The 17,939-nt window shown below is 45.9% G+C and overlaps 1 long non-coding RNA gene across 1 annotated transcript; it reads right to left on the bottom strand.

Annotated features, from left to right (window-relative positions):
• Nucleotides 1-12,271: 12,271 nt before the first annotated feature.
• Nucleotides 12,272-17,274, bottom strand: LOC122389605. The gene is made up of 2 exons (XR_006258005.1): nt 17,231-17,274; nt 12,272-12,535 (listed from the first exon to the last, which is right to left on the bottom strand). It is a non-coding gene; the product is annotated as an uncharacterized LOC122389605 (long non-coding RNA).
• Nucleotides 17,275-17,939: the final 665 nt, after the last annotated feature.

Here is a 17,939-nt window from a genome sequence, read left to right on the forward strand (position 1 = left end):
ACAGAGACAGAGACAGAGACAGAGACAGAGACAGAGACAGAGACAGAGACAGAGACAGAGACAGAGACAGAGACAGAGACAGAGACAGAGACAGAGACAGAGAGAGAGAGAGAGAGAGAGAGAGAGAGAGAGAGAGAGAGAGAGAGAGAGGGAGAGAGAGAGAGAATCATATTCGAATCCACCGCTTCTGCTCCAAGGCAACACGGTAGTGATGCCGGCATCTAGTACTAAAATATGCGCAAGGGCTGCCCCATCAGCTTTGCAAATTCTTATCACGATCCGCCGCGTCGTTCGGAAGCTATCGCGAGAAAACGTCACGGGTCGCATCGACCCGCTGGTCATGCGAGGGTTGATACATATGTTTTACAATGATACAATGAACGACTCTTGACTTTTGACTATGTCTTGTTTATCTTATTTCCATTTAAATTTAACCGTTTTCACTTCAAGTGGCTTTGACTAAGTTTTTTTTTTAGTTTCGTTTTACAATAAGACAATACAAATTATAAATATTTGACTTTTTTCTTTTGACTTTCTACATATTTGATTTTTGACTTGTTTCCATTTGACTTTTATTAATTTGACCTTTTGCGGTTTTGACTTTTTGCTTTTGGCTTATGGTTTTTGACTTTTAGGAATTTTGACATTGATCATTTGACTTTTTGTCTTAAGGTTGTTTAGATATGACTTTTTACTTTTGACTTTTTCTTTTTTGACTTTTTCCATTTGATTTTTATCATTTTTACTTTTTTGCCGTTTTTCACTTTTTGTCTTTTGACTTTTCGTGTTTTTTGACTTTTTGCCATTTGACTTTTTGCTTTTGACTTTTTGCGTTTTTGACTTTTCGCCATTTTGACTTTTTGCCATTTGACTTTTTTGCTTTTGACTTTTTTCGTTTTTGACTTTTCGCCATTTTGACTTTTTGCCATTTGACTTTTTGCTTTTGACTTTTTGCGTTTTTGACTTTTTGCCATTTTGACTTTTCGCCATTTGACCTTTTGCTTTTGACTTTTTGCGTTTTTGACTTTTTGCCATTTTGACTTTTTGCCATTTGACTTTTTGCATTTTTGACTTTTGGACGTTTTGACTTTTTGCCATTTGACTTTTTGTCTTTTGACTTTTATCCGTTTTGACTTTTATCCATTTGACTTTTTTCCATTTGACTTTTATCCATTTTGACTTTTTGCATTTGACTTTTTGTCTTTTGACATTTTGTCTTTTGACTTTTTGTCCTGGAATCCTTGGTATGGTGCATCAATGCTTAAAAGTCTGGCAAACAAAATCGAAAATAAATTTTGGGTTGATGTTTTACAAGCATGGGCGAGATTTGTAGAAAACTATGAACACAAACCGGAGAGTGTAGCAAGTGAAATGATCTGGTGTAATGATATATTGAGGTTTAAGTGCTCAACTAATAGGAACTGGAAGTCAAGAGGACTATTTTTTGTGAGTGATTTGCTTAAAGGCAACAGCCTGCTGTCAAAAACGGAGATTGAGAGAAAGTTTGAGGTCCGCGTAAATTTCATAGAGTATAACTCAATCAGGGTAAAAATGAGGACGGTACTTGACATGATCGAAAATGCTTAAGATGAAAATCCCCTGCCAGCGATACCGCCAAGGACGTACTTAGTTTTACATTCAGAAAAGCTTAGTCAAGTGGTAAGCCAACGATTATTGGAAAAGTTAAATAGAAAAAATGATGACATCCGGGATAAAATAAAAGAGAAATGGCTGCGTGAAAACCAGCTGTATCGGAGAGGGACATTGATCGCAATCAAGCAGGTTAGTCAGTCCTCTTGGCTACAGTCCTTTTACTATAGGATTGTCAATCGTATTTTGCCAACTAATACTTTCTTGTTGAGAGCTGGTTTGGTAGTGTCGAGTAAGTGCACATTCTGTGACTCTGCTGAGGAAACGTTGGATCATTTGTTCAGGAGTTGCGAGAAGGTGCATTCGTTTCATTTAGCCGTGCAAGCCCTTCTGAGACAAAACTATTCTTTTTCGGTCTCAACGCAACAAATTAGCAATGTGTTTCTAGACCAGGATGAAAGAAAAATTATAGGCCTCATTGCAATGCTAGCAATGCAGTGCATCTGGTTCGCCAGAATGGACAATACTGAGCCAGAGGCGAGGCGCTTCGAAAACACCCTAAAAAGCCATTACATGATTGAAAAATACGTCGGCATTATGAATGGTTCGCATGAGAAATGGCACTTAAAGTGGGACGGTTTGCATGGGATGGGGGGCGGGGCGGCTCGGACCACATACGCTCTTACACAATCATAAACATTTACACACATGCACACACACAGCACGCCCACACATAAACGGTCATGCAAGAATACATATACAACATCACAGACACATATACGCACACCCTCGGAAACAAGACATGTGTCGCCATGTGCGGCGAAAGCCCCCGCCCCTAACCCATCCGGGCCAACCCGTGCCTAGCCGCCCATCATATGACGGGAGGCTGGGCCGCCGGCCCGCCGCGCGCCCCGCCAAACCGGCTCGACTGGTGGGCGGGTCGCGGGGCGGGTCGGCGGGCAGGGGCGTCGCCTCGCGAGATGGCAGCATAGGGCGCGAGGCGGCGCGGGCGGGGGCCTGAGGGGCTCTGACCTGACCTTGACCCGAGGTCAACTACTTAAGTTGACCTCACCCTAGCAAAAAGTATACCATTCGATGCACCTGAGCTAGGCGAACACAATGATGCCAAAATCGCGGCTCTGCGGCCATTTTTTGCGAAGTTATTTACTAGAAACCGAACCCGTAACTTCAGTCACTTGACCTGACCTCAGACGCTACCGGCTAACCTGAGACCTTAAAATCGGGTACCAATTGCTGTGACTTGTAACGGCACACACGCTCGTTTTTTCCGCGAGGCTCTAGCTCTATTAGAAGCGAAACGGCGTGCTAGGGTCGTATCAACCCCTCCGAAACCCATTTTGTTTGCGGGAAAATGAGGAACTTATAGAAAGAACACCTTTCTAATTTTTTGCATGTCGATTTGCAATGACATGAAGTTTATTTTGAAAAATAAAAATGTGAAAAATTTTGGTCCCAAAAGTCATTACAGGCAAATGAAAAAAGATTAAGGTTTTTGCTCAACAATGAAATTTTTTCTTTTGAATTTTTAAATAGTAATATTAATTTTTGATTGATCGCAAGCTTATTGTTGTTTACTGTTTGCTGGTTGTTTAACCCGTTTTTGAGTTATAGGCCATCAAACTCACCGTTACAAACCGAAGTTAAAAAAATGTAATGCAATATAACTCAAAAAGTTTTGATCTGAGAAGTCTGATATTTTGTTAGGCGTGCGTCTTTGAGGCCTATGATTACCCCTAGGACCGATTTTCATTAAAATCTGAGAGATGAGGGTGACGGGCCTGGTACGATCTATCGTGGAATGAATTCCCCAGCTGCTCGGCCGTGCGACCGGTCAAAGGTTACCCTGCCCCACCGGGCGCTACCCCCACTCCACCCGAGCTGAGGCTGGTGCAACATATTTCTGACATTTCAGCGCGGCCAATTTTCCTTATATGGGCATGATACCAAGCTCAATTGAGCAAAGTAGACATGAACAAATGCAAATTAATGCATGCTGTGAAGATGACAGAGCAATGAATCTTCGGCTCATGTATCGTGAATAACTCAAGTACCGACTTGAATCGTTAAACCATGGATAACTATATATGGATTGGAAACTCCCCGCGTGCGCCATTACCAGTCGCGACATTGGTGCGCGCCTGCCATCTAGCGGCGAGAATATCGACATACATACAGGAATGCGCTCGGCCGGCGGCTGGCTCGCCCGCAGGAATACGCTGATCGGCGGTGACCTGGTAACTATTTCGATGAAAATATGTAACATATACTCACCGCACGTCCAATACCACTTACCAACCGGGCTTTAGTAGCTTGTCTCCCCGCGGTGACAGTGCAACGGGGTTGTGCAGGCGCCCCCAGGCGCCGCTTTTCACACACTCGGACGGTCACCAGTAGGCCGTCGCAGCTCGCCGTCACAAGTTGTGACGGCGAGCTGTTGTGACTCACAACCCGTGAGTCCCATAGTTCACAATCCCATAGTTCTGCTCCCATAGTTCTGTTAGTTCAAACATCGTTCCACTCATTGCATGTCATTCTGTATTTACGTGTAATCCACAAACACATGTGACGCATGACATCATGATATTCATTTCGAAATCACAGGTGATTCAAAACACTCAAATAGACATCGATTGTGATCGCGTGGACACGGTATAGTAATTCAATCCTCACTCATCTGAATTCCAAACACTCGTATCGACATCGATTGGCCGGATCGCGCGCATGCCGCCTAATCTAAGACAAGAAGAACATTAGGTTAGGCAGATCAACGATAAAGAACGCCAATTTCTCATCTATCTGATACTCACTCCTCAAAGAGGGGCAATTCCACGACAAATCACCTAACTTTTTTCCAATTGTTCACCATGACCTCTCCGATTTTGCTCAAATTTGGCATGCAAGTTGACCTTTGGGCAATACTTCGTTCCAATGAATTTTTAGTCCCAATGCCACAGGGGTCATGAGATATGGGTCATCCAAATTTTTAGGTTTTCCGGAATATTGAAATATAAAGTATTTTTTATCTCTGCAACGGTTCACCGGATCAAGAAAAGTTATATAAGAAATAATAAGCACATAGGCTGGTGCGTCTAGCAAAAATAAGAATGAAACCCCAAGGTCATTTTTTGACCTCGTGACCTTGTGACGTTTTCTTGACCCCGTGACCTTTCAAATTTGTCCTATTTTAAAAATTCTGATATTTTCCCTCAGACATGTCTTATCCATGCTCTCAATAGTGGTATGTGATTTGGTTGGTATATCGGACCCGTTGACCTCAAACTGAGGTCAACAATGTGGTCATGACCTGACATAAAAATGACATCTGCCCAGAACGTCATGAATCATTGGCAATATGGTTGTCATATGAAAGCTAACTTCACGGAGAATACATTGGTGGTGTTTTTGAGTAGGTATGGACCGAATGCACGTTTCTGCTTGCACGCGTCGTGCTGGGATGAGCTGTTAATCACATCGAAGGCGTCGTTCATCCTCTGAAGGGCCTCAGCCGTCGCTGCCACTTCGTCAGGTAGCAGACCTGCAGCAAATGACATCTTATTAAGTAGGATCCACGAATGTCAGAATGGCAGAAGTAGGGAAGCAGTCATTCAATGACTGTAGTCCCATTAAAACAAGGTTAATCAGCAGTCAGGGTGGTAATATGACCTTAGCAAGGAAACTAATGGATGGGGGATGCATTGATTGACCTCCTCCAGGGCAGGTCAGCTGAGCTGGCCTGGGGTTGTCGTTGACAAAAATGCTGGCAGACAAGTGTCCAAGGTCCTGCCATATTGGCAAAGCATAATAGCTAATGATTGACAAATAATAAACCTCTTGAAGTGGTCCACTGGAAAAAATAAAAATGCTTATATCTCTTGACTATAGATATGTACTGGCCCAAACCTCCTGTCGTCTCGTCAGCTCTAGAATGGACCTGACCTGAGCTTGAAAGCTACGGGACCGGGATTAAGGCTCAAAGTAATTTGTTCCATCCTGCAGCATGATACAATGGATAGATCTGGCGACAGAACACCCAATATACAGCCAAAAATCATGAGAAATTGACCACGAATCTCACGACGCCATTACTGATTCCAACGACGCCAGTGATGCATAGGCTTTTTACTTATATGCTAGATCGAAATTCCATTAAAAAACACTTCCTATAGGGGAAGTTGGGGGAACGCCGAAGACTTTTTTTCTGACGCCCGTAGCACGCAAGGTAGACAACATAAGCTATTCTTGTTGGCGTCATTCGAGAGGCCAGTCTTTTGCCTTTCAAACATACCAGGCGCATTTGATGAATTCGCATACCTTTAAGCGCACAAACTAAAAATATCAAAGAAGTGACTTTTTCGGCGTTGCCCCGGACTGCGGAGAAAGCCGAAAATGGGAGAAATGATCTACGGGGAATGCCGACATTGATGTTTTGCCATTTTATCTCAAACATTATCCAGAATTGATCAAAGCTGACACGCGTTTTAAGAGCTTGAGGACGCGGTGCACACTGGAAGTTATAATTGTGTGATATAATAAGAACATGCCAGGTAAATCATTCCTTATAGGTAACAGGCCGTTGTGTCGGTTGAAAGTGTAATTTGTGTGACTAAAAATACGCGTTGCTATTCTACAGCGGTAAAGACCACGTAGCGTGCTTTTAACACGTGCGTAATCGCACGTTTTCGGCATTACCCCAGCCTGCCATACTTTCATTTGCAGGCCCATAACTTTTCAACGTGCTGTATAAATTTCAAATAGGCAGCACACTTATGCAAAGACATGCTAAAGATTACTTGACCGAATTGGCCAGACAAACGGTAGCATAATGAGTAAGAAATGCAGCTTCAAAGGCGCATGTAGTACAAGGGAAACGTACCTTGAAAACGCTCTTGGCGCCCTCACAGTCGAAGTATTCCAAATAACGACTCGTAACAAACATGCGATAATTGTAGTCACTTAAAGGAAGGGTGCCACCTTCCGAAATTTTTGTTCTATGAATCTATTTTACTTATTTGAATTTTTAGACGTGGTTAGCGCGTCCACAATATACAAAAAAAACGAAACATTGCATTTAATACATTGGCCAAAAAAAGATCGTTGTTTATATCACCACTACAACTCAAGGTCGTTTGATGTGGCAGCTAGGACGGCTGGCATATCCTGTTGTCATGGCAACATATCATTCTGCCATTTGCATTGATGGCGCAACTGAGACAAAAAGATGAACAAATAAAAAGGAAGAAGATAACATGATTTGAACTAAGTTGTAGGTAACCAAGTAGGTAACTGTTGGCCATATTTGCCAACAGTTAAAGAACATCAAATAAGTCGAGTAAAGGTTTTTCCTTTACAATGCTTAAGAGATCTATGGAACCCTTCACCCTTCATGCAACTTACTAGAAAAACTTCCCAATTAAAATTTTAAAACTTAAGTGTATACCATAAAGAAAAAATATACCCTTTCAAAATGATAAAACATGCTTCAAAAGTATAACTTTTATACATACCTTTGCTGATTTCATGTTTTATAAAATACCCTTAACACGACGAGGAAATAGTGCTGAAGATTTTTGCCTGCCCGAATGCTGGCAGCAAAACTCGCAAATGATAACTTCACGTGCGGATTCAATGCTGACCGTCTCGAGCATAGGTAAGTGAAGCCGGTTTTTAGGTTCATGTGAGGCTAATCTTGTAAAAACTGCGTTGTGTCCAAAAGGTGGCACCCTTCCTTTAAGCTTCAGAGCATCACTGACAGGTGGCATCCATGTCTTACGGTTTTCGAAATATCTCGAATTTCGGCTTTGCCCCAACTCCGGCATTGCCCCAACTTCCCCTATGTACACTAACCTTTCAGGATCACTTGGGATTCGGTGAAAAGACAGATCAGGGTTTTTCTTCTTCGAGTTTTTGCAATTAATCGCGCCGCACCAAGAACTGCCGTCCGGCGTCCGCCGCCATTGTGGCACTGGTGGCCAGGGGGGGTTCATCGCCATAGGGACACACGTACAAGGAAATTGCTACCAAATGCTGCCAATGTGACGTAACTGGGATGCTCGAAAGCTGATTGGTCGCTGAGATTCGAGTAATGTAGTCAATTCTGGCGCACCGGCGCAGTGTTTTCCGACCGTTGCGTGTTATTACTTTGGTTGTTACGCAAAGTTTTAATATGTTTGTTTAATAATATAAACAGGTTTTCATGTGTTTGAAGGTCGCAAAAGCTAAACATAAGTGGCAACCACACTTTGTATTACGTTTCGTCTCATATATCATGAAGAACAACCAATTCTTAGGTGTTGTTTTTAAGAACACCTAAGAATCCAATTCGAATCCAAAGGCCCGGGGTTCGAATCCCCGTACAGCCCAAATCTTTAACGAGTTTGCAAAAGATGACGGATGTCATCACTGTCAACCGTGGAAGCCGAATGGCTACCCATCTACGCTGGAGTACGAAAAACATCATCTCACGAAGAACAACCAAGTATTTCAAGCTGGGATCATGCTGAGGAACCTCAACCAGGGTATTCATTTTGCAATGGATCTAAACATAATCTGGCGTTTTTTAAAGTTTCCATTTTTGCAATTAAGCTGGTAATAATTTTTCAGTGCTCGCAGTGCGCATAAGTACCTTGACCTAACATGTTACACTTAACAAATAAAATGGTTGGAGCAAACACGCAATGTAAACAAACTAGTGCTACAGTGGCAAATTGAAATATAAATGAGCTCTTTACTTTTTAGCATTAAAATTTAAATTGTATATAGTATGGTCACATACTGCGGGCTGGGTTCATCTCAATCTCGTTGCAATGTTATCAGAGCTGTAAAAATGAAAACAAATCAAAATGTTTTTGCATGGTATTATTGTTTATTTTCAAATTGGTCACTGAAGTTATTTCATGGGTAGGTGCTTAATCTTATTCAACATTTATTTATTAGTTGCTTTGCTTGTACTGGCAGCATGATGTTAGCCAAATTTGTTTGTGCTGAGAGTTTTCTGTTTACGGGAAAGCTGAGGCGAGGGCGAGTAGGTCCCTGAGGAGGACCACTGCAAAGAAAGGAGGTCAAGGAGATTCTGGGAGCAACCTGCCTGCGAGCAACCTCTAGATCAGCCAGCAGGCACCTCTGACAAGTAAGTCTAATGGTTTATGTTTTCACTCACATTAAAAGTGTTCACAAATATCCATCAGTGTTAAAAGTTCTGGCCCGTCTTGAGCGACACCATCATTTTTATTCCCATTGTTAAAATGCATCAAAACATTCTTTTTGCCATGAGTAATGGTAAGTTTTTTGTCGGGATAAGGCCACTCAATCCAATAAGGTGATGTCTCAAGTCACATCCACTAAATGTTCTACTTCTGATAATGACCTATGCTGGTCCTAACTAGTGCTTAGAAAAAGCTGAGTTGTGTTTCAGTCTTGGTTGGTGTTTGAACATTTTTATACGCAGTGTTTTTTCTTCTTCTGAAAAAGTGTCATGCTAATCACGAGCGAATTTGAAGGGCATGCAGTCGCCAAACGAGACTTCAATAATCAATAGTAACGGGAAAATGGATTAATGCAAAGCCAAAGGGCATGAATTTTTCGTTGTCCGCGAAATCTGTCACTTTCAATGCGTAGACTAGGCTCATTTAAGTGTTATCGTTTTGTTGCACAATATTAAATTGCCAATGTCTTTCAAGTGATGTAGCGTAATACTGCTTTCACAGTGCCGCTGCCGGTGTCGACGCTGGCAGCCATGGCCGGCGCCGAACTGACGAGTTCCAACCTGGAAGCTCAGCGCGAGGGGCTGGCATTTGTTGCCGGCTTCGTGGCATACCTACAAGTGTCACCACATCGACGCCACCCTCGGTAGTCGGTCTCCTGACTTCTCGGGCGCCGCCGGAGACACTGAACACCGGACATGTGCATGGATCCGGGAAAATGGATCTGGGATCTGATCCCACGGATCCTGATCTCGGATCCGACGGGAGCATAGATCCAGAGGGGTGTTCACGGGCACCGCACACTGCTGCGTGCGGTGTGCGCGGTGCGTCCAGCAGGCGTGGGGGTAGGGGATGGGTAGGCGGTTCTGACGTCACGGCTGCGTGCGGTGGACGGTCCGCTGTGGCCAGTCCCGACCGGCCACAGCGGTCGCTGTGTGCGGTGACGGAAGGCTGACGTAGGGACGCAGTGGGCGGAGCTTGGAGGTGTGTGCGGTCCGACCGCACACAGGGCCCGTGAACAGCCCTCAGCTCTGTAATTTATCGAGAGATCCGTAGGGATCACAGATCCGAGTCTCATTTTTTGCCTGAGATCCAGTGAGATCATAGATCCTCACTTATTTTTTGTCAACACATATATCCCAAAAAAGCGCTTGTTTCAACTCACAAACGTTCTGTTTTAGTGATTTTATGTGATCGCACGTCATAATCCATAGTTTTTTGTCACTTATTGGCATAGAAACCTTTTAAAACATGGTATCAAATGTGGTGCATGGTGGGATCCACTCAGAACATAGATCCATGTTCTTAGTTTATCGTCAGATCATATGAGATCATAGATCCAAGATGTATTTTTCACGCCGGATCCGGTGGGATCATAGATTCCAATCTGTACTTTGCTTCGAGATCCACTGAGATCATAGATCCAGCACTCGGATCCATGCACATGTCTGCTGAACACCCTGCCGAACAGCTGAATTGTGACGATCAGCCGAGGCCAGCTGTTTGTTCTGTCACAAGCCTGGATGGCCGCTGTGGAGGAGTTCGAGCGGAACTTCTGCCTGCTGCTGGGGGCAACTGCAGATCAGGGGCCGCGAGTCATACAGCGTCTCAAGCTGTTCATCGCCGTCAAGCAGCCTCAGCTCGGCACCCGCGTGTCCAGGAAGTTGGCGAGCACACGTCTCCACCTCCCCCTTCGGTCCCTTAGCCTGACTGGACGAGGTCCGGCAGCTGAAAAGAGCCGATAGAAAAGTTGGCCATCATGCAAGGAGCTCTAGGTGAGCTGGTAAACCGGCTCGTGTAGCGACTACGACTCAGCGTGGTGCTGTGTGACTCGGTGTGGTGCGGCCGGCTCTGTATGGGTGCTGTGCGACTCGGCATGGTGCCTCCGGCTGTGTGTAACGGCTTTGCGACTCGATGTGGTACGGCCAGCTCTGTTGGTGCTGTGCAACTCGGCACGGGTTTTGTGCATTTCGCCGAAAATCATTCTGGATTCTAATGAAATCGGACGTCTAAATAGGCCGACTCGGCGGCGCTCTGAACGGCAGACGGCTTAAAAGATCAACTTGAAACTTATACGCCCGTCTAGCGGCATCGATTTTGGCGAGGCACTTTTCGGATCTCTAACTATGCTCCAAAATGCCGAAGATCCGAAAAGTGCCTCGCCAAAATCGATGCCGCTAGACGGGCGTATAAGTTTCAAGTTGATCTTTTAAGCCGTCTGCCGTTCAGAGCGCCGCCGAGTCGGCCTATTTAGACGTCCGATTTCATTAGAATCCAGAATGATTTTCGGCGAAATGCACAAAACCCGTGCACTGACAGCGTGCACACCTAGCAAACAACACGAAGACGGTCGAGACGCGTCGTTTCATACCACCCACTCTGACCTGCAACATGCGTGTGAGCCGCCAACCGCGTTCGTCAATAAGAGGGGTTTGCTTTATATTACTTATAGGCTTACGTAAAACCGTTCAATTAGACGTCGGAGCTCATGAGAAAAACTCGCCGCCCCGAAAATCGAACTCGGCTCCTCTAGGTGATATGCGAAGATCATAGCCACTGGGCCACAGGAGCTTGGTGGACGATCGGTCTGATTGACATTCAAAATTTGCAGGCAACTGTGTTTACCAATTATGCTATCGTAAGTATAACTTGGTCTTTCGGATGAACTATTTTCCCAAACAAGATCAGGGGTTTTAGCTAGTTGTAAATATTCAACACAACATTACAATTTCTCATCGAGTAGGTAAGCTCCACGATCCGCGAGTCTTCCGCTCCGCCCCTGCACTTGACGTCACCTGCCAAGCGCCGCTACAGCCTTTCACTCCGCCCATTGGCATGACGTCACGGCTCGGTCTCCGAAGACGTGTATACAGTTTGTAAATTTGCTATCGTGCCGAGAGCGCCGGGTCTGCGAGTCGATAAGGGTCATTTCACGCTTCTGTGTGGCCGACTTTGGTCCATCGTGATACTGAGCGGTGTGATTGCGCCTTATTGTCGGCTGTGGGAGACGCATATTAATGTTTGGAAATATTGCTTCGCTAAATATTGCTCTTTTGGTGTTCAGCTTTCACTGGAACTCAAAAATACATGTTTATGTTTTCAAGAATGTCTGGGACAGCCCTTTGAATAAAAATTATTAAGTTTTTACAAAAACGCAATTTACAAAAAAAAAGGCCATCGATCGATTTGGATCATTTTTGGATTCAGCTCACCGTCAGATTTCGAATGGTATATATCGTTTCTTTTGAGCCTGAGATGACCTTCCGACGAACCGTGCAAAAAGAGGGTTGGCAGACGGTTCACGGCGTGACAGATGATCGCACCACATCCGATGGATTACGCTATATTTTAAATTTAGTGCCACCGGCGCGGTACTCTGGTCGCTCAGCATAGCCTGCCGCTGGGCCAGTGTCAGGAACCACATCACGCGGCTGAGCGCTCCAACAGCGGAAGATATTGAACAGTGGTGCGGCGACTTTATTGGCCTCGTCCGTCCTCTGGGCCTCGGAATTCGACTACCGGGGTGACGGTGCCAGTGGCGGCAGTCACGATAGCCACTGCCTGCTCATGTATTACGCCTGCCAATCCGGTGCCGTTAGTCACTCTGTGCAGCATGCCACCGCGACACAGCGACTGCTCAGCGGCGGCGCCGCGGTTAGAGGTCGAGCTCGTTGGCGTCGCGTTCCAGCACAACCAGCGTGCGGCCATAGCTCGATGGTGCAGACCTGTGGACAAACAAAGGCGTCAGCAAGCGTACCTACATTTCCTACCAGCCCATAGCAGTCGGGCAAACTGCAGGGAGGCAATCTAAAATAAGATTAATCTAATTTCAGATTATGACGTCACGAAAATGGGCGGAGCGATGACCATATAAGGAGTGATAATCAATATTTAGATTATATTTCCGACATGTCCACATTAAAACCCTCCATATCGGCCGAAGAAATGCTCATATCGGTGAGATTTTTTACTGAGGTACAGACGAAGCTCGATTCTACAGATTGCGAATGGACCGGCACATTTGAAATTGGCACGGGCGTAGGAACGTCATGAATATACATATATTACTGACCGGGCCGACGAAATTATTTGGAAACGAGGTTTGCAAAATTGACGTAGGCCCGAGTGCGAAGCACGAGGGCCGGAGTCAAATTTTGCAAGCCGAGTTTCCAAATAATTTCGTACGGCTGAGGTCAGTAAGATTTTTCCTACATGCCTCATAGCTAGGTTAGTTTCGACAGGTTTGGGTGACACTTTTATACAATTGTTTTGTCCATATTTTCCTAACAGTGATTGCGCTACTGCTGTGGATAAAGCCTTAAAGGAAATTTATAGAAGAAAATGCATCAAAATACCTCACTTCAAAAAGAATCGTGTCTGAAAATATCAACTCAGAATGGCACAACAATTAGATATCCAAGGAACATAATACTTGAATGATTTGCCACGACATAAGAACAAGAAGAAGGTATGATATTCCTAGTGATTAAACGTGAATTTTCCCAGTGCTCTTGCAAGAATCTTTGCTTCATTTATGTAATCGTACTTTGTTGATATGCCCTATGGCTAAACGTTCGTTAAATACATTATATTTTCCATATTTTACATGTTTGTTTCGAGGAAAGGACTACAACTGCCAAATAAAAACGCATTAACTTAGGCCCAAGGTATCAGTGGACATATCAAACGAAGATAAAACAACAAGCGATAACGGATTTCGATTAATAGGCGTACCTATATCTTACCATAATTTCGGCTTTGTAACCAATACAAAATATTTCAAAACCCTTGATAAGCAGAGCAGATATTTACCAAAAAATGTTAGTTTTCTAATTTTACGCGGCAAATATCATGCAATAATGATGTCAATTATACCTACATTCCCTGTCAATTATACCTCTGGACTAATGCGATAAACTGTAGTTTAGAGGTCATTGCCCTGGGCAGTAAACTCGGGCAGTAAACTTTTGTTTCCTGCCCGGCCTATCAAATAACATGGCATTTTGACACCGACAGTTTCTTGGTCATAGTTTTACTGCCCGGCTCGTGCTGTGCTTAAGACATACCCCGGCATGTAGGAAAAGTGGGTGGGCCACCCTGTCAAGGGGCCTCCTTTTCCAGGGGGCCTCCAACTTTTGCCTCGTCCTGCTGGCTGCTTTCAATTATGACCTCCAAATCTAGCTTCTGAGATCGGGCAGATGTACCCAGGGGCGTAACCGCTTAAGCGAACAGTGCAGAAAGTCCGCACCATTTTTAAAACTTATTCCCCCTCCCATTTTTTTTTAGAATGTATTTGCCGCAAACGGCGCATGACCCCTGAAAACCCTTACACAAATGTCTTCCTCGTTTCCCAGGTGCCCCCATTAGCTTCATAGGCGCCCTCTTTGGCATATAAGCGCCCTATGTATAGTCATCAGAGACATCCCTATATGTCCCACAGTCGCCCTATTGTCGCATACAATGTGCGCTTATCATAGGCGTCTCTCTTTTATGGACACTTGAAGGCACCTCTCTTTGCCATGCCGGCGCCCCTGTTTCTTATGAATGCACCCCCATGGCATTGGTCAATTGCAATTTGCAGACCTCTATTGCATGTGGACGCCCATATATGTAGGCCTCAGAGGCGCCCCTCTTTCGCAGTGAGGCGCCCCTATGGGCTTCATAGGCGCCCCTCTATTGCACGTAGGTGCCATACTGTCTCAGAACCGCTCCCCTTTGGCATGGAGACGCCCATCTTTCGTACGGAGGAGCCGCTGTGGTTCTTAGAGACGGCATGGTGCTCCCAGACGCAGATGGGGCTCTCGGAGTCGACAGTGTGGGACCTTCAGTCGCTGATGGGTGCCCGCCAGATGTGGACCCTCGGAGACGCCGGTATGGGGCCCTCAGAGATGCCGGTATGGGCCCTCAGAGATGCCGGTATGTGGCCCTTAGAGACACCGGTGTGGAACCCTCAGATACTTCAGTGTGAAGCCCTTACAATTGCTGGTGTGGAGCTATGAATGCGCTGGCTTAAATCCCTCAGAGGCCGGTACATGGACATAAGAGCTCAGTGAGAGCTTGTGTGGTGCCTTCAGTGGCCTTGTGGAGCCGTTAGACATCAACATGGTGCTCTCAAGAGCCGGTGAGTCCTCAGAGTCACCGGTGTGGGGCCTTCCGAGCTCCAAGAAACTGGTCTGGGGCCCTCAGATGTGTCGGTGTGGGTCCTTCAGATGTACCTATAGAGCCTTGAGATGCACAGGTGTGGTGGCCCACAGAGGCGCCGGTGTGGGGCCCCCAGAGCCACCGATATAGGGCCCTAAGAGACACTAGTATGACCCTCAAAGGCGCCGCTGTGTGGCGCTCATAAACACTGGTGTGGAGCCATCACAGGCGGGTGGAGCCGTTAGAGGCCGGCTTAGATGCCTATAAGGAGCCTTCAGAAGCCGGCGTGGCACGTGGGGATAAGCGTGTCTACTTAGGAGCTTTTGAGGTGCTCTCATGAGCTCTGTGGGGCCCTACCGAGCCGAAATATGGCCACTGCCAGTTGCCGCCGCATGGCTCTTCGGACTATCATTCTCAGGGGCCTCATCTGCCTAGTTTGAGTAGAAGGGCCTCTCAGACCATCAGTCTCATGGGCCTCCTCTGGCTAGTTTAAATAGAAGGGCCTGTTAGACCATCAATCCTAGGGGCCTCCTCTGGTTAGTATAAATAGAAGAGCCTCTCAGACCATTAATCTCAGGGGGCTCCTGTGGACAGTATAAATAAAAGGGCCTCTCAGACCATCAGTCTCGGGGGGCCTCCCTAGAAAAGTGTAAATGTGGATAGAGGGCCCCCTCAGATTCATTAGGAGTGGACCTCTCTGACTATCAGTCTCAGGGGCCTCGTGTGGCCAGTATGAATATAAGAGCCTCTCAGACCATCGGTCTCAGGGGCCTCTTCTGACTAGTCTGGATAGAGGGTCCTCCCAGACCACCGGTTTCAGGGGCCTCCAGTGGCCAGTTATATGAACAGAAGGGCCTCACAGCCATCAGCCTCGGGGGCCTCTTCTGACTGGTGTGAATATGAGGGCCTCTCATACCATCAGTCTCAGGGGCCTCCTCTGCCTAGTGTGAATATAAGGGCTTCCCAGGCCATCAGTCTCAGGGGACTCTTCTGACTGGTGCCGGATTGAGGGACCTCCCAGACCGAAAGTTTTGGGGGTCTCCTGTGGCCAGTATAAATAGAAGGGCCTCTCAGTCCATCAGTATCATGGGCCTCTTCTGCCTGGTGTGATTATAAGGGCCTCTCAGGTCATCAGTCTCAGGGGCCTCCTCTGACTACTGTGTAGATGGATAGGCCTCCCAGACCATCAGTCTCAGGGGCCTCTTATGACTATTGAGGATAGAGGGGCCTCCTCTGACTAGTGAGGGTAGGGGGCCTCGGCTAGACCGCCAGTGTCAGGGGCCTAAATTTATTCTGACTAGTGTGGATGGAGGGGTCTCCCAGACCACCAGTCTCAGACCTCTGACTAGTGTGGATAGAGGGGCCTCCCAGACCGCCAGTGTCAGGGGCCTCCCCAGACCAATGTCGATATTGGGGCCTCCTCAGATCCACTAGGGCCTTTCAGGCCATCAGTCTCAGGGGCTTCGACTGACAAGTATGAACAGAGGGCCTCCTTGGATCCATCACGGCCCCTTGGAGTCCGTGCGTGGGGATTCGTGGAACTTATTTTTACCGAGTTTGTTTATTCTGGAAGGTGACGACGTCCTCTCAAATCGAGAAGAGGAGCCTCGAGTAAAAAGTGGGTGGGCCAAAACACATGGTTGGCCCCCCCCCCACCTCGAAAAGTGGGTGGGCACTTGCCCACCTGGCCCCCCTGTTCCTACGCCTATGGAAATTGGACTTTGGTAGTTAGGACATGAATAGTCGAGGTCACCGAGGAATGGGCAAGTGCATTCATCTGTTTTTACTCCTGTTTTATCGTACTCATTAAATGTTCAGAATATTTTTTCGGCATATCTGAGATAAGAAATATTCAATTATTCAATCCCACTATGGAAAGATGTGCCAAATACAACGCATTTATTGCAATTTTGCTACGGCGATTTACGGCCGCGATCTAGCGATGTCCGTGGCGCGGTGTACCCCCTCGGTAATAATTTTTTCCCGACGGTGTTTTTCGATGGAATGGTCCTTAAATGGTACCAAATTAATGGTACCTAACATCTTATTCACCCAACAAAATTAAATTTATGAGGTGGAAGTGTGGCGTTGCCGCGCTATCAGCGTACAAAACCGGTGAGTGTGTTTGATACGAAAGTGACGCAGCTCTACCCTCAGTCATTTCAACCCAGTTTTTTTTTTCGCGAAATATTGTAAGACATGACAATTTTTTGTTATTTTTGACAACTTTAGACATCATTAAACAAATCCTGAATCTTTGGTGCCATTTCATCAAATACCTTTGTCTGAGTGAGTAGAAATGAGTTGCTCGGACACCTCCCTGAAAATGTAAACATTGTAGGGTAACTGTGGGGAAAACGCACCCCTGGGTTAAACGCCTCCCCTAAAAAAATCGTATTTCTTATCGACGGATAGGTGTTTTATCCTGTCTTTCAGAACAGTCAGCTGCTTGTTTACGTAGGCCTCTATTTCCGGTTCTGCGTCTTGAGGAGCAGCGTGGGTAGGTGCTGATGTTGGTTTTGGGTGTTGTTTTTGTTGTTTTTACAGAAGATTCCTAATATTTTGATGCCCTCTTTATATCACAAAACTTGCTATTGTGCACATCACTCAAAACTGCGTTTTATTGTCATTCTGTTGAATGTATTATGCTGCGGCGTTAGTGGCGCGTTTTTTGTCAATATTTTGTTGACCGGAAATGGAGTGGATGGGGAAAGACGCCTACTCGATGCATGGGGCAAGACGCCCCCAGTTTTCTGAAAGGGGGCGTTTTGCACGGTGGTGAGAGTGCAGGGTAGCGCCCTGTAGGTCGGGGCCGAAAAGGCCTCTCCCCGTCCTTTTTTGCTAATATATCCTAAACAACTGCAGATATCGTCACCAAACTTTCAAGACTTTAAGGGCATCCATTTTACACATTGCGACACAATTTTATTCCAAAGGCTATGATAGGTTGACCACAAATGACGTCAGAACGACGTCAAGTTCTGCCAT

Source organism: Amphibalanus amphitrite, unplaced genomic scaffold (genome assembly GCF_019059575.1).
Source record: "Amphibalanus amphitrite isolate SeventyFive unplaced genomic scaffold, NRLGWU_Aamphi_draft 000364F_arrow, whole genome shotgun sequence".
Classification (NCBI taxonomy): domain Eukaryota; kingdom Metazoa; phylum Arthropoda; class Thecostraca; order Balanomorpha; family Balanidae; genus Amphibalanus; species Amphibalanus amphitrite.